Raw genomic sequence first — 21222 nt, 5'->3', positions numbered from 1 at the left:
TTAGCCTACACATTTGTTTTAGAATTCCGAAATGGATCAGGGTCTTTAATCCCAAATGACCTTGCAGGCCTTAAAACTGAATGAGGAAATCTGATTTCTGCCGTGCTTTCACCATCATTAAATAAGGGCCATTTGCTGATGGCTAACGCTGTGAAGGACCTAGTCAAAATCACTTATTTTTAAATATTCACCTTCCAGTGACCATTTAATACAAAAATGTTAAGGCTTAGAATTAAGACTGAACCAGTGAGCAAACTAAAAAAAAATTTTTTTTAACATAATGGTAATTCTTAAAGTATACAAAGCACTTATTTCCTGTGATTAACAGGGCAGGATTTTCCTTTGAAAATGAACATGGAGGGCTAATGCCGCTTGGAATGATTCCCAAAAGCCCTAAGCGTTTTAAAAGAGGTGAATGGGGTTCCAAAACTGGATCTAATGGAAAGACTAAGAAAAATACCAACACAACCGATTCTCTTAGAAAAATTGGATTTTTCATTTTTCAAATTTAGTTAACACGAAGAAATCAAACCCGTGGCTTCTGTTATTTACTATAGGGCAAGCTTTTCAACCACGTCGGCCCAGAGCAGCTAGCTATGAATCTTTTCTTGCTGCTGTCTGGGTTGGATCCATGTTTCCCTGATACTAGGACCAAGGACTCCCTAAAAAGTATATTTCTTGGAAACGGCCACGCGATGCTGCTCAAAGGCCATCCAAGCCGTGGTGGGTTGCCCAAGGCGTCTGAGGAGCCTTGGACGTGGGAGGGATGCTGCTTCTCGGAGATCCCCGTCCGAGCAGTGACTGGCCAGGTGCACCCGATGGACGGCTCGCCTTCTGCAGGGGCAGGTGTCTCCTTGGGACCCGACCCGTGCAAGAGGGGCTTGGGGGTCCGCCGTGTGGGTGAGGCGAAGGGGCTGAAACGCCACGGTCTGTTGCCCTGCCAATGCTCGCAGCCACCGACTGCTTCCTGGTTTATTCAGGGCTGACCAAGGCTTGCTGAGCGGTGCCCACACGCCCGAGGGAAGCATGACCCGCCGCCGGCCGGTGGCCCTGGCTCAGCGCGGGAGCAGAGGCTCCGGCCGCCCGCGGGGGGCGGGGGGCGGGGGGGTGGGGGGCGCGGGCGGCTGGGGTTCTCCGGGGGAAGCCCGGCCGGGCGTGGGTCCCGGAGGGGCGGGGGGCGGCGGGGCCGGGAGCGGCCGGGAGGCGGGCGGGCGCGCAGGAGCGCACGGGGCGCGCGCAGGTGAGCGGGGCGCGGCGGCGGCGGCGGGCGGGCGCGCGGGCCCCGCGGTCCCCGCGTCGTCACGGCGCCGAGGAGCGCGCCCCGCCCGCGGCCGGGAGGAGCCGCAGCCGCCCCGCCTGCCCGCCGGGTCCAGTGCGCCGCGAGCTCGGCTGCAGCTCCGAGCCGAGGGGCGCCCGCTCATCGCAGGTAACCGGGTCCCCGCCTCGGCCGCGCGGCCCACGGCTCGGGGGCTCCCGGGCCTGGGGCGTCCCCGGGCCAGCCCCCGGCGGAGGGCTGAGCCGGGAGAGAGGCGGGGGCGGGGGTCGGGGCGCCGCGCGCGGGGTGGAGCGGGGCTGGCGGGGAGCCGCGTGCGTGTGTGCCCGAGCGTCTGCGTGTTCGTGCTGTGAAGCCTGCGGTCCGCAGTAGCGCGCCTGCCCGCCGTCTCGGGCTTCCCTCGCCCGGCAGGAGTTGGGGTGGCGGGGGACGCTGCGGTGCAGGTGTTTCCGCGGAGGGGGGAGTGGGCTCAATGCATTTGCTCAAGTCCCCCCGAGACGTGGTCCAAAGTGCAGGGCTGCGGCGCGCGGGGGGCGGCCGTGCCCGGCAGCACGTTTCCTGCCAGCCCGCGGCACTGGCGGGGCTGGGCTGAGACCCGGCTGGTGCGCGCAGCCCGCGCTCTCCGGGGCTGCGCTGGGGTCCCGCTACCTGGGGGCGTGCTGGGCGCCGGGCGCTCTGCGTCCGTGCTAAGAGCGCTGCCCCGCGCTGCCCCCCGCCGCGGGCGGCTCTCAAGCTCGCCTGCAAAGCGTGGCCGGCTTCTCCCGCGGTGGGCACCGGCCCGCGTCCTTCTCCGGGAAATGCCCGCTTTCTTCATGGAAAACTCCCATTGACATCGCTCTGGGGCGTGCGGAGACGCGCTGCGAGGCTCCCGCGGCAGCCGTGGAATGGTGAATTCCGACGCTGTGCTGGAATTCCGTGTCTTGTGGCCGTGCAGTGACACAGCTAGCGTCTCTCCCAGGAATTGTTACTGCCTATTTGACCCTGTTCTCTCTGGACCCCTCTCATTTCCTGTAAGGGCTGGTCAGTGTCGAGACTCGCTGCTTTGCAGTAAAAACTTTAAAAACCTTTTTATTAAAGGAAGATCTTCGAGGTAACCATAATAGGCTGAAACGTTTTTGCTTTTCAGATCAGTTCAAATCGGCTGCCTTTTTCGGTGGCATTTGGATTTGAAGAGGTGGAGTGGGAGGGAGAGAAAAGCAGGGGATAAAATTAGAATAAATTTAACAAATTTGTGGAAGAATAATATGTTTTTTTTTTTTGAGGGGGGTGTTGCTTGAAATGGTAAATTGTCACAGTTCATTCTCTGGAAATGCTGGACTGGGAGACCAGTGGGTTGAAGAACAGAAAGACCGACCATTTGTAGTTCATCTTCTAGAAATAGAATATGAGGAAGGAAACAGTTTCATTCCATTTAGCACAAGCCATTTAATTTGGACATCAGTGAACTCCGGCAAGGCAGGTAGGGAAGAGATGGATATGATTACCTTCTGTTCTGTGGCATAGAATTTGTTGCCCATTCTTCTCTTATCTCTGCAAAGAACAATTATATGTGCATGGTTATTGTAGAGACCTCCAGCATCTTTTTCATGTTACAGCTCTGTTAGAATAATTTTAAGCAGATACTCTACAAACACCCCAATTGAATTCCAAGTTGTGGAAACCCAATCTTATTTTCTGTTTAGCTAAAAATCCAGCTATTCTCAGCATCAAGCCATTCCATTTCACAAAGAGAAAACCAGATAAGACTTCATTAATTTTGTGTAGTGGATATCCTATAAACTACACATGACTTTGCATGTATTAGTGGTACTGTATTAGCAGTAAATATTGTCTCTGATTCCTGCAGGTATATCCCCTCTCCCCCAAATAAAAACCATTGGAAAATAATGGGGGTTATTAAAAAGTATCACCTGTTCTAGTAAAAAATGGATCATCCAGTCTTCTAATTTTATAGCCATAGTGGTTGTGTTAGTGTGTTGATTTAGACAAAAGCATCATTTGCCAGAGACAAATGCAGTAAATATTTGCACTGAGGAATTTCTTTGTTATGACGGGGTACATTTGGCTGTCCATAGTGAAATTTCCAGCTGCTCTTTCAAGTTAAAAATGGCTCAGTGTTGACCTGTAACTTTCAATTCAGATAACCACTATGTCCTGTTCCCATTAAAAGGTGCATTGAATCTACCTATTTACCTACTTAGCCATTTATTTAGCTCATAATGCATCCATCTATCCATTTGACATCTAGCTATATGTCTGTCTTACTGGTTGTTTACAATGGGCAAATATCTCTAGCTGCAGAAACTGATTTCTAAGACGTTAGCAGTTTGGAATTATGATTCTTCTAGAAAAATAACTGCTCTTAATCAAAAGGGAAGATAATGATTATCCTGTTTTCAAAATTGCTAAGGTTTACTTCTCCAAGTTGACTCTATACATGCATATAATCGAAGGATTAACAACATTCCATTGATTTCAAATGATGTCTGAATTTTTATTTTATTATGAGAGAATATAAGTTTCTCTTCCTGAAGTATTTTTTAAAGTGTTCTTGAAACTACTGGGAACAGATGTCTTTCATTCACTTGCTCTTTGCTCCTGGCACAAGCAAACTTTGGAAAAGAGAGCGTACTTGGGAGGTGGGGGTCAGGTCTCTTCTTAATGCAGTGAACTGATTTCATCTAACTGAGCACTGTCCAACAGGAATTAAATATGTGAGCTACATACATAATTTAAAATTTCTAAGTAGTCATAATAGAAAAGTATAAACAATTGAAAATTAATTTTAATTTATTTTATTTAACCTAATATGTCAAAATGATCATTTAAAGGTGTATTGAATATGAAAAGCTAGCCAGACATATTATTCGTTTCTGTCTACTGCTTATCCTTACACTAGGAAACTAGGCTATTTGTTGTCTTGCTTTTATTTTTTATTGGAGGGGAAGGGGCAATACCTGGTGGTATTTAGGGATCACTCCTGACTCCTGGTGGGGCTCAGGGTGTCAAAGATCAGATCTAGGTCACCCAGGTGCAAGGCAAGGGCCCTGCCCCCCTGAACTATCTCTCCTGTCCCCTGTAAAACTTACTTGGACTAGCCAAGTAAAGCTTAAACAAGCTTGACCGTACAGGATGTGATCAGTGACTGTTAGCCCAGTTAGGGGCAAATTTTGACATGATAAATTAAAAAATGAAATATTCGGTGCTGTTCATCAAAAGCAATAAAACCATCAAAAATAAATATGTAGATTTTCAGCTTGCAAATTGTTCTAAGACCTATGCTTTAATGTGCTCTTGCCATCAACAGCTGGGCAGTCTTGAACTTAATTACTTACATTTTTATCAGTATGATAGAGGAAGAAGCCAAAGAGGGAAGAAGCCACCCTTCCTCTGAAATAATCGCCAGTGCTTAGGCGATTCAAGCTCCCCGCCAGCCTGCAGATCTGATCTGCAGACCAAGGGTGCAGCCCGGAGAGCTGAGTAGATTTTATCATCTTGCATCGGTATTAAGTTTGCTAGTTCAGATGTAATCCTTACTAGTCTTACTAATTATTATTAAAACTTAACAACTAAATACCTAATTGTTATTTCAAACTTAGGTAAAGCTAGTTTATTCTTCTGCCCTTCGGAGATTCTTCAATTTTCTTTAGATTCATTTACTGGGCAAATTTATGGTAAAACCCATAAATTAGTGGACTAGAATTGATCACTATCATTATCACCATCATCCCATTGATCATCAATTTTCTTGAGTGGGCGCCAGTAATGTCTCCATTCATCCTAGCCCTGATATTTTAGCAGCCTCTCTTTACTCGTTCTTCCAGTGATGCCGCATTGGAGGGTCTTTCAGAGTAAGGGGAATGAGACCCATCATTGTTACTGTATTTGGCATATCGAATACACCATGGAGAGCTTGCCAGGGTCTTCTATGCGGGCAGGATGCTCTTGGCACCTTGCCAGTTTCTCTGAGAGAGAGAACTAGGCTATAAGAGGTTGGGAGCATTGTTTTATAGTCTCTGGATGTTGGCCATTGATGGAATTACTCCGCACTGGGGGTAGTTTATGGGTGTGGCTGCCAAGCTACTGGAAAATGGGGGGTCTTGGTGGAGGAGGCCCAGTCCGATCCAAGCAGGCTTGGAGATCTCAGCCCCGGTTCCTTCATGTGTGAGGCTCGTCTGAGGGTGTGGAGAGTGGCCTAGAGCATGGCTGTGGCTGAGTTCTGGAGGTCTTCAGCTGCCAGGGCTCTGCTCAGGGTGGGGAGGAAAACTCAACTCGCCCCGCTCTGAGGGACACTGGTGAAGACAGCCAGGCACGGGGGCAAGAGACTCTGTGTCACTCTCTTCCTCTAGAATTGACATGGAATATGGCTCACAGAGCTTTTGTAGCATTCTCTGCTGGTCTGCTATTTTCAGTATTGTACTTATTTTGACACCCATAACATTTAGTGAAGAACCTTTATATTTGATTGGCAGATGATTATTAACTTCTTGAAACAAGAGACATGACCTTACTGGAAAGCTTTCAATTTCTTTTCCCGCTCCTTGGAGAGCCTCAGTGATGAGTGATCAGTGATGCTGGGAGCGGGGAGCAGATTGCTTCTGTCAAATGGGGCTTTAGCTCAGAAATCCTGACGGCGGTTAGAAAGAAAGCAGCATTACGTAGGAAAGGAATTTATCGGATATTTTTCTAAAAACACTGCTGACTAGAAAGTGATTATTTTCCTGTGGAAAGAAGAGAACCTAGGGACTTTCCATTAGACCTCTCCACAGTAACCTAGCCTTATTCTCTCTCTTTCTTTCTCTGTTCTTCCCTCCCCCTCCTCTTTATTCCTGTCTCCCTCTCCCTCTCACATTCACTCCCTCCTTACACCTTTCTTCTCTTCCCTCTCCTCCTTTCTCCCTCTTCTCCCCTGTTTTCCCACCTAAACTTGGGGGGTAGGAGGTGCTCAGGGGTAATTCTTGGCTCTGTACTCAGGGATCACTCCTGGTGGTGGCAATCAGGAGACAATATGAGATGAATCAAACTGAGGTTAGCCATATGCAAGGTAACGTACCCTCTGTATGGTAGGTTATGACACCTGACCCTAGCTTCTAAAGTTGGCAGCCTGGAAAGTCAGACCTTTTTTGTTGGAGCCCCTCTGTGATTTTCAAGTTGATTGCTTTTCTTCAGATGGTACAAGGAGACGACTAATGGTCAGCAGTATCCATGGCTCTACATTTAGCACCAAGCCAGGATATTCACTCCACTCAGTCAGATTCAAATCCAGTTCAATGTCATTTTCCCTTATTTTATGCATTTGGACTCATATCCCCACCCCTACCGCCCATCTACCATCTTTCTCAATTACATATCCTTGTCTAAGATGGGCAGTTGTATTTCTTCCTTTCTTATGAAATAGTCTCCTGAGGTCTGTGGAGTAAGTCTGGACATTTCAAGTGTGATTCTGCTTCCTTTTTGAGGCCCCTTTAGACTTAATCAGTTTCCTGACCACAGAATGAAAGAAAGGACCACAAATGTAAAACTGGCCTGGTCTTTGCCAGTGTCTGCAAGCAGAGAGGAAGTTGGGATTTGTGAATTAATCCCCAAACATCATGACCACCACATCTTTATGTATTATTTTTCTTATCACAGATAGATTTATAGATACCATTCTGTGTACCTCTCTTTTGGATCTTCCCTTCTCTTAAGTGTTAAATTCCTCTACATATATGAACAATTTCAAGATACTTAAATAACCCACATTGCTGGAGAAAATCTTTATTATTGCTATTTTTATCTCTTTTCTTTTTGGGACCATACCAGGCTGTGCTCACTGAGGGATGGTATGGGGGACTGTATTGGTGCTGAGCATCAAGCCAAAGTTGACTACATATCTCTGCTGCCCTAAATTGAATTCTTATGTTGGGAGGGTAAAAATTGGGTTCGCCATGTGCAAGGCAAGCACCCTACTTGCCTTAATATCCCTCCAGCCCCAAATCTTCAAACACAGTGATTATGTGTTTGAAGGAGAATACTTTTCTTCTATCAGGGAATCATTTGATAAGAATGATCCCAGCTTGGGAAACTGAAGAGGAATAGCTTGATAAATTTGGCTGCACAGAAGCTTTAAATTGTTCCAGAAAGTGTAAGGAATATTCAAGGACAAATGACAGCTGGGAAGAAACAATTGCAACAACATGTTTCAGATTGAGTTCATTTTATTAATACAATTGGTCATAAATTATGTGGGCATCCAAGTCACCCAGTAGGCCTGTAAGGTCTAAGATTGTGTGGTTCAAGACTGGGGCTCTGACTTAGGGACTGGACAGGTTCCAGGGAAGGGACAGTATGAACTCGCTGAGCTCAGTCTGCCATGCACTGCCATAGTGTAGGGTGAGTACCACCCTCTCAAACCACTAGGAAGCTGAGCAGAGGCCATGCACATGCCGGTATCAAAGATGCAAGTACAAATTACTTTTAGCATAGGAAAAGATGCTCAATGTGAGACAAATTAAATAAAGGCACTTAAACCAGTAATGAAAAATAGGCTTCTTGTTCCACTGCAAAGGGTCCAAGTGTTTACTTACACACTAGACTGTGCAGGGGCTGAGGAAATCTTTACACGGGTAGTAATTTTGCAGAGCCACTGGGCTTTTATTAGATTTAAAATACCCTCTGCTATCCAGCCCTTGTGTTGGTGGTTTATTGTGTAGATGAGCTAAAAATATGATTAGCATTAATGCTTTAGTCTTTTCAGTTAAAAAAAGAGATGGGCAATCAGTGAATAATTGGTTGATAAATGATGGTGCATCTCCGTAAGGAGTTCCATGTGCTGCTAAAATGCCCTATATAGCTATTGATTGAGAAACGTGAAAATCTTCATGAAACACTTCAATGCTGCATTCCCATTTATCTTTATTTATCTTTGTCACTCACTACTTAACGATCAGTTGATTCCCCTTGCTCTTGTGCTAGATGCCACTTTCCTACCAGCCGGTTTCCATGCTAGATCCTCACTACTAATCACTAAGCACTAGTACCTGGTAAATGTTTTACTCTCTCTGCCAAACGGGTTCCTGCTCTTGTCAAGACACTGTTTCTGGCAATTGGGTCAGAAGACATACCCAGTCATACATTATTAGTTGCCTAGCATCGTTGTTATATTTTTGAAAATTGATAAGCTAGAGGTATGAAAGTTGCTTGGCAATAAAGGCTAATGCAGCAACTTTTGCTGGTTAACACCTCAGTGAGGAGATCCTTGACCGTTGTTGCTTATTTGACTCATGCTAACATGTGTTGGATTTGCTAAAGCTGAGTTGAAATGCAGGGTTCTCTTACTAGTTGAGAACATCTTACTAGTTCTCTTACAATACAATCAATATTCTTGTTTCCCCAAACAGGTAATTATGCCCTATTGTGGGGGGTGTGGGGGTGCTGGATTGATGGGGATCGAGTAGTAGTTTTGTACAATTGGGGGCATTTTTGTTTAGAGGCTGCCACAGGTATGTGCTGAGGTAGATTTCCAGAGAGGCACTAAATAATTTTTTCCTGTAAAGGGGATTATTAATATGAAAATTAGAGGTATTTTGAAGATTAAGCTTATCTAGGACTTCTTAGTCTTACTAGAGGACAGGGATTCCTGGGCTGCTTTCCTGGTTGCTAATCAGCATCTTAATAGATCCTCAGTCTTACTGCCTCAGATTTATTTTCCTTTACATCCTGGCTGGAAGCCTGTCTTCTCATGGTTGCTCTTTGCTTCTGGATGGAATTATGCATCACATTTTCTTCCCCCTTTACATCTTTGTCAATGAGCCAGACCTATAGAAATCCATATTGTGTATCAAATCTCCTTTAAATTCATTACTTTTTCTCCCTAATGCTGTTCTCCTTTGTTCCTTGACTGAGCTCCCCTCTCTGCCAACATCTAAACTGGTTCTAATTTGCAAGCATGTTACTAGATTTTTCCTGCGTCTCATCTTTGTAAGGACTCTTCTGGGGTTTGTCCTTGACTGGAAGTACCCTGTGTGGGAGGGCCTGATGTGCCCTGCTATTGCTTCATTGCCACATCTGCAACTTGAACCTCTTAACAGCTTGTTTTCTTCCATGGAAGTGTTTTATAGATGTCTCTCCCCATGTGATGATGGATGGGTGGAAGGTGGGAGAGGACAAGTGTCTTCAGAAAGACACTAAGGGTTGGCCTGGACTCTGGAAGAAATGTGGTGTTGCCATCCACGGAGATGTGCAGGGGAGTATGTGGGCTTCTGGGGAGAGGCTGCCATAGCTATGCACTGAGAGATATGGGCTTCACAGTGCTCTTTAACGGCAGGGGGCATCTTAAGGGGGGATTCGCAGGAAGTGGTACCACAAGGATGGAAGTGCAAGGTGTCTTACTGGAAAGCGCAGGAGCAGTAACGGCTCTGGCCATCTCCCGCACTAACACATCCTGGTCTGGGCTCCATTGTCCCCTGCTTCCACTCCAGCCCCCTAAAGCCTCAGGGAGTCCCCGACCAGCAGAACTCACATCCAGAGTATCCAGAGTTTCTCTGCTCGAAATCCTCAGTGACTTCCCATCCTTCTGACATTCCACCACTTGCCTGTCACTACTTTGCCCACCTACTTCTCTCCCTCCATCCCAGCATTCTAGAACCCTCTCTGTCCCTTGAGCACACCACCCACATTCCCTCCTTCAGGAAACATTCCCAAACTGTGTTTGAATGGTGGCCTTTTCCAGAGCTCACTTGGCCTCTCAGGCACCTGTTACCCACTGCACAATCTTGAAATACAATTGGAGGAAATTTCTTTGGTGTGTTTAACTCAGACAACCTGCCTTCATGAGAACCCATTATTTGGAAGACCATTAAAATCATTTCAATCATTTCAAGAAAAATAGTTTGGAGTTTTGTGTCGAAAGTGGATAAAGGACCAAACATGATGACCTCTCAGTATCTGCATTGCAAATCATAATGCCCCAAAGTAGAGAGATAGTATCGGGAATATTGTCTGCCATGGAGGCAGGGGGAGGGTGGGAAAGGTGAGGGTATACTGGGAATATTGGTGGTGGGGAATGTGCACTGGTGGAGGGATGGGTGTTTGATCATTGTGTGATTGTAACTCAGACATGAAAGCGTGTAACTATATCTCACAGTGAATCAATGAAAGTTAAAAAAAAAAAGGAAAATAGTTTGATGTTCATGGTTTCCTTTATGCAGATAGGCAAGCTATAAGAAGGACATAGAAGTTGGCTTTGGGCAATATTTTGTAAGAGTGGGCTCATAGCACTTCATTTTTCTGGATATTGAATTTGGATGAGCTTCCCTTGGAGTCTCTTTTGTCTGTTTTATACATTTTTGGTTTTGTTTTAAATCTGGCATATGAGAAAGTTAGAGAGCAACCTCCCAATAAACAGTGATGCTGTGTCTTTCTAAGTTAGGGTTTATTAGATTAGTCACCATTTATTAAAAAATGTACTGTTTGCACATTTCTTTATTTTTTTTGCAAATGCCCTCTCTGCAGCACACGTGATATTTCCTAAGTAGATACTATGTCCTTCCCTAATGTCAAAACTGTCATTTTTTATAGGGTGAGGAAGCACATTGATTATGGGGGTTGCCTGCCACAGAGCAGTAGCTGAGAGCCGCTTGCCACACAGAAAATGGAAATGGTGCAAAACAGAACCGTTGCTTTTTATGTAACAAAAAGAGGATGCACTTTTAATTCTCCAACAAGTGTGTTTTCTTTGCCATAAGATAATTAGTAAGCCATGGCATGGTAGAATGTGTTTTTACAGTTGCTTCTCACACCTAAGTATGGATCAATTGCCTTCTGAAGGATATTAAAAATAAAATAAAATGTTGATGAGGGCTGGAGAGGTAGTACAGCAGGTAGGTTTCTTGCCTTCATAGGACCAACTTGGTTAGAACCCTGACACTCCATATTGCTCTCTGAGTCCCGCCAGGTGTGATCCCTGCCTGCAAAGCCAGAAGTAAGACTTGAGCATAGTCAGGCATGGCCGCAAAACAACCAAACCAAAACAGAAGCAAACAATAAAAATACTGAAATGCGTGATGCCAGACACTTCAGCCTACCTTAGCTTCAAATTCTTTGTATACCATATTATCAATGGATTATAATTAATTCATTTGCCTTGAAGGTGGTATCTGTGAACTCTGGTCATTTTTCATTTCAGTGAATTTCGGTGACATCCTGTGAGTGGTCATTCTTAGGTTATGTTTTAAAACTTTATTTAATCACTTTAAAGCATCTGTCTTTCCTAGTACGATTTTTCTTGGTCAGCTCACAAAAATATATTGTAACAATAGGTCATCAGTCTGTGATAAGTGTTTCCTGTGTGTCTGCACTTGGTTTGGGAGCACGATAGTGTCAGGAGTGCGTTGCCCTGGCACTTGACCCATTGGCACTGAAATTCCAGGTAGGGAAAGAGGAAACACAATATATAAGTAAAATATGGGGAAAATGCATGTACCAAAAAATATTTTTTGGGAGCCAAAGTGATAGGACAGTTGTAAGGGTCCTTGCCTTATACGAGGGCAATCTGGATTTGATCCCCCAGCATCCCAGATGGTCCCCCAAGCTCCTCCAGGAGTGATCCTGAGTACAGAGCCAGGAGTAAGCCCTGTGCCCTGAATGTTGTGGCCCCCCCAAAGCAAAAAGCAATAACAATAACAAAAAAGAATCTTATTATTGAAAGAGAATCTTTCTAGCCAATAATAGATGTACTGAAGAGCACTTAAAACATGTACAATTTTGTTTGGCTAAAGTCACTTCCCTGTGAAATTTCCATTATTGGTTTCTTCACATGTTCTCTTTAGTCTCCTACTTACCATTCTAGAGAATTTTGAGCAAGGAAATCATTCTAATTTTCAAACCTACGTCTTAGTTTATCATTTTATATATTTTACCATATATGAAAATGTAAAAAGTACAGATAAAGGGAAGTTAAATAACACATGAAAAAATAATACATAGTTAACTCATGAATAACAGGGGTCAGAGGCATCAACCCTCTTACAGTTAGAATTCTACACAATTTTTATAGCCCTCAAAGTTAATGTTTACCTACAATCTACTGTTATCTAGAAGCCTAATAACAATCTATTAGCAGTTTTAGTACATTATATCATATCTGTATTCTCATAATAAAATAAGCTATAGAAAAGTATCACTATCACTGTCATCCTGTTGCTCATCAGTTTGCTCCAGCGGGCACCAGTAACATCTTCATTGTGAGACTTGTTGTTACTGTTTTTGGCATATTGAATACACCATAGGGAGCTTGCCAGGCTCTGCCATGTGGCCAGGATACTCTTGGTAGCTTGCCGGGCTCTCCGAAAGGGACAGAGGAATTCAACCCAAGTCGGCCGCATGCAAGGCAAATGCCCTACCCGCTGTGCTATCACTCTAGCCCAAAGAAAAGTAAGCTATTAAGAATATTGTCATAGAAAATGTTGTTGTGTACTGTATTTATTTATTTATTTATTATATTTTAATTTTTTTGGTATTGGGGCCATACTGTGGGGGATCAGGCTTACTCCTGGCTCCATGCTCAGGGAACACTACTGGCAGGGTTCGAGGAACCTGGGTATGAGGTCCCAAGGATTGAACCCACATTGGACACGTGCAAGACAAGTAAGTGCCTTCTTTGCTATACTATTTCTTTGATCCTATAGTGTATTTATTAACTGGAGTCTATATTGCCTAGAGAAGACATATAAAAACAGACCCTGTCAGTTTAAACCTGTTATTTAGGAATCTACTCTCCTTATTTTACTTGGTGCACAAGAAATCTTATCATTTCAACTTGTGATAACTATGGTACTATAAAGTATTATACTTTATTTTGGGTGCAGTGTACAAAATCCAGTGTGGTGTACAGTCATAGTCTTTCCTCTGTATCTGGTGGCATCATCTTGAGTTGAACCAACCCTCGTACTTTGTGGGCGGAGGGTATTTGTTTCTCACGGGGGTTCCTGGTGATGACTCTGGGGAGTGCAGTGGTGTTGGGGTGTTGGCGCTAGAGATGGAACCCACACAATAGGCACTGTCACTGCAGCCCAAAACCCAGTCTAGCTGAATTTTATTATTTCTTTCAACATTTGTATTTGTTCATTTTCAAGCTCCAACCAGCGGTGCTCCTAGCTCTGGCCCAAGGATCACTCCTAGTGGTGCTCAGAGGACCTTTTGTGATGCTGGGATTGAACCCAGGTCTGCCCCATGCACTGCAATCTCTGAGCAGTTATTGAACAATGAGCAATCAATCAATCATTGTTCATTGAGCCATCCCTGGGTCCAGGCATAGTTTTAAATGCCCTAGCTGTTAGATATGTTTCATCCAATCTGGGAAGTAGGAAGAACTTGCGGTATATCTTCTACCCAGGAAAAAAGGTTTTCGGCTCCGACAGGGAGAATTTCATCTTTATTGCTTTAACTCTGTCATGTGGATGAGAAAGAACTGTCTGTGTTGTGCAGTCACTGCTGCAGATTGTCCTTAAGATCTGAGTATGATCTTTAATTCATGGTATTTCTAAAATTGTTTCACTTCAAATCAGTTCACATCATAGGAAAATATGCATATGGTAACATTTACTGTTTTCGCCATTGTCTGGTGTCAAATTTGGTGTCATTTAATATATTCACTTTGTGCAATGTGACCTGACCTCTGTATATCTTAAGAATTCTTTTTGTTGTTGTTGTTCTGTTTGTTTGTTTTGGGCCACCCACCTGGCAATAGTCAGGGGTCACTCCTGACTCTGCACTCAGAAATTACTCCTGGTGGTGCTTTGGAACCATGTGTGATGCCAGAGATAGAACCCAGGTTGACCATGTGCAAGACAAGTGCCCTACTGCTGCACTCTCTTCAGTCCCCAAAACTCTTCAGTTTTTAATTGTTTTTCTGTAGCTTAGGGGGGGGGACCAGGTAGAACTAGGGATTGAACAGAGTCAACTACTTGCTAAGCAAGTGTCTGAACCCCTACACTATCTCTTCACCAGCTTTACAATTCTTAATCTTGCAGAGCAGAAGCGATTTCTCCTCTAAATCTGGCTCCTCATGTTCCTCTCCTTAAGCCCCTGGTGCCCACCATTCTATTTATAAGAGTTTGACTGTGCTAGGTACCATCTATCTGTTGAATAACAGAATATTTCTCCTTTTGTCACTGGCTTATTTAATTTAGCGTAATGTCCTCAAGATTCATTCATGGTGAAGTATGTGTCCGAAAATATAGCAGAATTTCTTATCTTTTTCAGCAATTTGGACCTATATCTCGAGAAGTGGATTGCAGGATCATTCTCTGTGCACAGTGATTGGTTTGGATTTTTATCAGCAGTGTCCAAGAATTCAAATTTCTGCTTTTATATTTTTTGTTTTAAATTCTATTGTGTTTTTTTTAAAAAAATAAATAAATGCTTAATGACTGATATGGGCTGGAGCAATAGTACAGCGGATAAGGCGTTTGTCTTGCAAGCTGCCAAGAGTATCCCGTCTGCACGGCAGAGCATGGCAAGCTACCTGTAGCATATTCGATATGCCAAGAACAGTATCAAGTATCACAATGGAGATGTTACTGGTGCCCGCTTGAGCAAATTGATGAACAATGGGACAACAGTGCTACAGTGCTATAATGTAATGACTGATATATTTCATAAGGGTTTTTGATCTGCATTGCTCTAATAACTAATAATGTTGAGAACCTTTTTTTATGTGCTTTTGGTCATTCATATATCTTATTTCCACAAATGTCTGTTCAAAGGCTTGTTCAATTTTTAATTTAGTTTCATTTTTATTATTTAGTTTAAGGAACTCTATAAATTCTGGATATTGTATCTATATCTATCTGTCTATCTATCTATCTATCTATCTATCTATCTATCTATCTATCTATCTATCATCTTTTCTTCCCTTATGCAGTTTCATCTTTCCCCCCATTTTTGTGTGGGGGAGTGGTGGTAATGTCCTTTCTTGTACAATTTTTTTTCTTTTGGTAAAGTTTGATTATTTATTCATATGTCATGGCAAATTAAAACACTTTTGAAAAAGAGAAAAGCATAGTAATCAACATTACTGTTGCTGATTTCAAAATATATTAGAAAACCACAGTCGACAAATAGTGTGGTAGTGGCATAAGTATAGACATAGAAAAAGTAATGAAATTGTGAGTCTTACTATAAAGGTTCACATTTGCAGGTAATTGAATTTTGAAAAGAAGGCTAAGTCTATTAAATGGCGAATGATCTCTTTAATTATGTTGAGACAAGGGTATGTCTCTATGTAAATGAATGAAACTGAACTCTTTCTTGCACCACATACAAAAATTAAAACCCTAACTGCATCAGATAACTAAATTATACAGCTCTTCTAAGAAAGCATAGGAATAAATCTTTGCCTTTGACAATAGATTTTTAGCTATGCTACTGAAACTGAATAACAAAATAGTTCGTGACTGATGGAATCTTTTTTAGCCACTTGCCAATTTTGTCGACTTTCATTTGACTAAATTTTGAAATGTAGCTAACTGAGAATCTGTGCTTCAGATAGTTCAGTGTGCACAGAGTAAAGGGGGAAACCTGACGTATATACTGCTTGTTATGTGAACATAATTGGCCTTCACCTCTTTGTTCTGCATTTTGTTTTTAGGCTTCGCTTGTCTTGATCCTTTGGTATTTGTTTTTCTACAGGGTTACTATACCCCAGTGGGCCTTTAGGATCAAACTTAGTACCTGGTCTTTTAACACTATTAAGTTCTCATTTCTTAGTCATGTGGTTTTCTTCTCCCTTTCCTACATGGGAAAAGAAGAAATAAAGCAGAAAATGCCAAAATGACACTTGGCAGTCTGAAAAATGTCATATGTAACAGTACATTTTATTTGGTTTCTGGAAACTCCTCCACATCATATATGGAATATTTCAGACAAACATCTATTAATTTTATTTCTAAGCTTACATTGGGGGCTTATTTGCCTCTCAGTACTGAAATTATTAGAATACAATTTAGTGTACTCTGTCTATTCCTAGAAAGAGGCCATTTCATGAGGATATTATTATGGATCTTGAAATGTGTATTGAGACCACCCTCTCCCCTTTCCTGTTCCCTGTATGGGATGGGGCGGGGGCTGGGGGGCCCCCGAGGGGAAGGGTCATTACCTGGAACAATTGTGTCTCAATATAATCATTGTGCTTTTTAAGATATTTAAATCTTTATAATCAGGCAATTGTCTTCAGATGAAAAAATCTTGTATTTTTTAGTTACAGTTAAGAAGGTTCATGAAATTAGTCTTTAAATGGAGACTCAGGGTTCAGAGATAGTATAGCTGGTAAATCACTTGCTCTGCATGTGGCTGACCCTGGTTCAGTTACTGGCACCATATAGTATTCTGTGAGTCCCACCAGACATGATCCCTGAGCACAGAGCCAAGAGTAATCCCTGAGCACTGTTGGGTATGAACCCCCAGAAAAACTAATAAACTGATAAGTATATTGGGCCTTTTTTCTCTGGCTTTTAGGTCACACCCAGGGATTCTTGGACAATGTTCATTGAGTTACTCCTGGCTTTGCACTCAGTAGTTACTCTTGGCAGTGCTCAGGGGATCTTATGGGATGCTGGGGATCTAACCCAGGCCTGCTGCTTGCAAGGCAAATGCCCCACCTGCCCTATGGCTCCAGCCCCATAAATTGAGACTCTTTAAAAGCATATAAAAAGTACATGTTCTTTGAGAATAGATGATCCCTGGGAAATTGTTTCTTAGTTTATTTTTAAGGTATGTATACATTTTCACATTTGAATGGAAGTAAATAGTCCTTCCGGTACTTACATGACTCATCTTATTTTAGTCTCAGTTTTATATTTGGACACTTAATTACCAATGTGAAATGGGAGTTTGTTTAAAGTTAATAAAATTAAAATGTTTTAATAAGATAAACCTATTTGGAAAAAAGTCCGAAATTGAGCAGAGACAACCTACGTGAACTTCAGTTACTACCAAGAGGCAGTAACTTAGACGCAACTGGGCATTGCACTAGTTCATACTCTGAATTATCAGACTTTTCCCTCCAGTCTGGACTTTTTCTCTGGTTTAGCCTCTGTTCTTTGAAGCAACCTTAGTTCTTAATAACCAGATAAGGTTATGGTTTTATCTGAAATCCTGTTTCATATTCTATCACTCTAATATTTCTCCCCAAAGAGACTTAAGTGGGTAGGTTTGTTGACTCAGGAAATAAAAATCTATTTTCCTTCAGAATTCAGACCCCATAGGCAGAGAATAGTTGGGATAATCTGAATCTAGCCTGCTCAAGCCTCCCGAATTCTTTGTGTTAGGATCTTTGTTCGTTTATGTAACGCTTTGGAATGGGTCATCCCCTTTCCTAGTCTTTTCTTCTGTGATCTGCCTGCTTCTGTATAAACTGATTAGAATGTAAGTGACTGTAGACAGTTTAGTTCCAACACTCTCAAGAAAAGGAAAAAAGAAAAGTTTTATATCATTCTAGATTTTTCACCTGTGAGAACCTTCTCCTGACCCCAGAATGATACCTTCAGGGTCGCAGTGATAGTACAGCAGGCCCTAGCCTTGCACATACCTTACACGCGGCCAACCTAAGTTCAATCCCTGGCATCCCCTATGGTTACCTAAGCACCATCAGGAGTAATTCCTGAGTGCAGAGCCAGGAGTAAGACCTGAGCATTGCCAAGTGTGACCTGAAAATAAACCAGAGTGACACTTTCATTAACAGGGAACAACTAGAGACCAGGAAATATTTGGTGAAATCAACAACCTATCAGAGAAGGGCATCAATAAGTAAACATCTCAAACTAGTAAGGAAGATAGTAGTAACAAATCTCAGCATTGCGGGTGAAATTCAGTGTAGCATCCTCTCTCGTATCACACTGAATCACTGTCATTCTGTTGCTCATCGATTGCTCGAGTGGGCACCGGTAATGTCTCCATTCGTCCCTGTTGCATGCTAGTGTAGCCCAGTGGCATCTGCTCCCTCCAGGAACATGAAGAACACGTTGTTGTTACTGTTTTTGGCATATCAAATACATCACGGGTAGCTTTACAGGCTCTGCCATACAGGCAGGATATCCTAGGTAGCTTGCCAGGCTCTCTGAGAGGGGTGGAGGCTTTTTTTTTCTTTTTGGGTCACACCCAGCGATGGCTCTGCACTCAGGAATTACCCCTGGTGATGCTCAGGGAACCATATGGGATGCTGGGAATTGAACCCGGGTCGGCCACATGCAAGGCAAACGCCCTACCCACTATGGTATTGCTCCAGCCCTGAGGGGCAGAGGCTTTGAGCTTATATACCTGAGCCGTGGTTTGTGGGTGTGTCTCCCACATACCTAACTTTTGGCCATATAATTTTTTGGTAAACTTGACCCCAAGTTGTTGGGTCTGGCCAAAGGCACAGCAGCAATTTTGGGGTATCTGGAAGTCTGAAGGCACCATCAGTCTGCTGATGCACTCGCCCCACAGGTACAGGTTGACCTGCTAGCGGCACCATACCCCAATCCTCTCCCGTAAGACATGAAAATAGCTAATGAAAATAAAAACTCAGAATACATAAAGTATTGGGCTGGTGTGATAGCCCAGTTGGTAGGGCCTTTGCCTTGCATGTGGCCAACCTGGGTTTGATTCTTCTGTCCTTTTCAGAGAGCCCTGCAAGCTACCAAGAATATCCCGCCCGCACAGTAGAGCCTGGCAAGCTACCCGTGGCGTATTCAATGTCTCACAATGGAGACATTACTGGTGTCCACTCGAGCAAATCGATAAGCAATGGGATGACAGTGCTACATGAAGTATTACTGAGAGTACACAGGAGTAGATTCTAGGGGAACCCTAAATCTCTATTGGAAGTTCCAGGAAGCTGGGTTTGATCCCTACCACTGCATATTCTACCTGAGCATTGCCAGGAGTGATCCCTGAGGATACAACAAGTTTTCAGCTGTTTCTTGCTCTCCTTCCCCAAACTTCTCCAATTAAAAAGCAGTTGTAGATATTTTCTAGAAAGATGTCATAAATTTCAGAGTTAAAGGAATATTCTGGGCAAAAGAGATAGAGGTTAAAGTTCTTGCTTTGCAATACAGCAAACTCTGGCTCCATCTCTTAGCCTACAAATGGTCCCTTAAGTACCTCCAGGACTGGCCCCTGAGCACTGTCAGGTGTGGTCCACCTTCGACTCCTCCCCGAAAGAATATCCTAACTTTTGCAAAGAAGAAAGATAGAAAGTAAACTTTTCTACAAAGGAAAGAGAATCTGAAGAAAAAAGAACTTGAAATCTTGCTGCGAAATTCTTTCAACCAGAATCAGAAGGCAGTAACTCACAAACTTTAGTGCTATCTAAAATATTTCGTTTTTATTTTTACAAAGCACTGAATGGATCCAAGAGGGGTAACAAATTGTAATACAAAGAAATCTTACATAAATAAATACAACTTAGTATTACTAAGGCCAGTAATAACAAATCTAGAAAAAGAAGGTCAGAGCAAATGTTTCTGCAGGAATTTTGTTTCACTCAACAATGTTTGATGAAAGCGACTTCCTTTTCAGTGAGTTCTCCTGCTATTTACCTCTATGGTGAGTAAACTTTACCAAATCATTTTAATGCCGCATACTGACCGGACTTAGGGAAAACTTGCTTACATAGCACCGAAAAAATATTTTAAGTGTTGGAAGAAGTTATGAATATTATCCTTGGGAGTGGGAATACTCATTAATACTTTATAAAATATAGTATAACAGGCAGTGGAAGAAGGCTGTTGTGATCATTTCGTACATAGATATGGTCCAAAGTCACTCTGACATTAAGACTTACTATTCAAGTGCTGGGTATATTAATACTTTCTGAACAACAAAAAAGGGTTTATAATGAGTTTTCATTATAAATTTAGCAGTGGCTATTTCTGGAAAGTCTCCGGTGCTGCTGGAGGATAATTTTTCATTTGTGATAAAGTTGTCAAGCTCAGGCAACAGGACGTTAGAGTGGATTTGGGTAAGTTTAATTAGAGCTTCCATCGTCGTCCCCGCCTTTTGCTCTCTCCTCGAAGACCAGCCTGCCAGTGTGCTCCTGGGTCTCAGAGCCTTGCTTTCCTCTAGGCATGCTCCGTGGGATACCCTTCACAGACAAGTGCATTTCCTCTTTCCCATTCCTTTAAATCTGACCTCACCGTACACCAATAAACCAATTGTTCCTTTTCCTTTCCTTCAAGGAAAACCTTTATTTCTTACCTTTTCATCCATTTATTTCCATTTCTCAAACCCATTTCATAATGGCTTTGATTCTCTTTCAATCCCCCAGCATGCTTCTAAGCTGAAACTCCAGTCTTCTTTAACCTTCTGTTCTCCAAACTCAAACCCTTACCCTTCTTTCTTTCATATGCTTTCATATGCAACCTCCAATAGTATTCCTTTCGTTGTGGTCTGAGAATAAATCTTTTTGGATTTCCCAGGTTCTTAGGATATTTTTTAATTGGAATTTTTGTTTCCATGACAATATCTAAATAATAAGATTATTTTGATCTGGAGAGAATATAGTACAATGGGTTGGGCTCATGCCTTGCATGTAGCTGACCGGGGTTTGATCTTCAGCATTCTGTATGGTCCCCTGAGCACCACCAGGAGTAATTCCTGAGTACAGAGCTGGGAGTAAGCACTGAGCATCACAAGATGTGGCCCAAAACAAAACAAAACAAAAAGATTATTTAGAGTAAACATTTATATAGTAGCATAAGCCACCTTATATATAGTATCAGGCTGTTCACACTCTGTAGCCACCATCCACCGGAAACTGGACAGCAGGGCCAGGATTCAGGTTGCCTGGTGCTGCTGAATGCTCAAGATTCAATGTGGTTGCTGCAAGAACACTCTTTATATTGATCTTTCTCATTGTGGGGTTATATTACAGCATGAATATTTTGTTCTTGTTTCTGCTGCACATGCGCTTATGTCCAGCTATTAGGAAT

The 21222-nt window shown here is 42.9% G+C and overlaps 1 protein-coding gene across 4 annotated transcripts in view; it reads left to right on the top strand.

Moving 5' to 3' along the window:
* Positions 1-817: 817 nt before the first annotated feature.
* The window catches only part of DIRAS2 (DIRAS family GTPase 2), a 33211-nt gene continuing 12806 nt past the window's right edge, over positions 818-21222 (top strand). The window contains exon 1 of one of the 4 annotated variants that reach the window (XM_055126875.1): positions 818-842. The gene's annotated coding sequence lies outside the window, so the exon portion shown is untranslated. Of the gene's footprint in view, positions 847-1271; positions 1427-2574; positions 2733-21222 lie in introns of those variants that run through there. The other 3 variants (XM_055126876.1, XM_055126873.1, XM_055126874.1) reach the window with 3 other exon arrangements.

This window comes from Sorex araneus, chromosome 2 (genome assembly GCF_027595985.1).
Source record: "Sorex araneus isolate mSorAra2 chromosome 2, mSorAra2.pri, whole genome shotgun sequence".
Classification (NCBI taxonomy): Eukaryota; Metazoa; Chordata; class Mammalia; order Eulipotyphla; family Soricidae; genus Sorex; species Sorex araneus.
The sequence above is the reverse complement of the archived record's forward strand: the minus strand, read 5'-3'. Positions and strand labels throughout refer to the sequence as shown.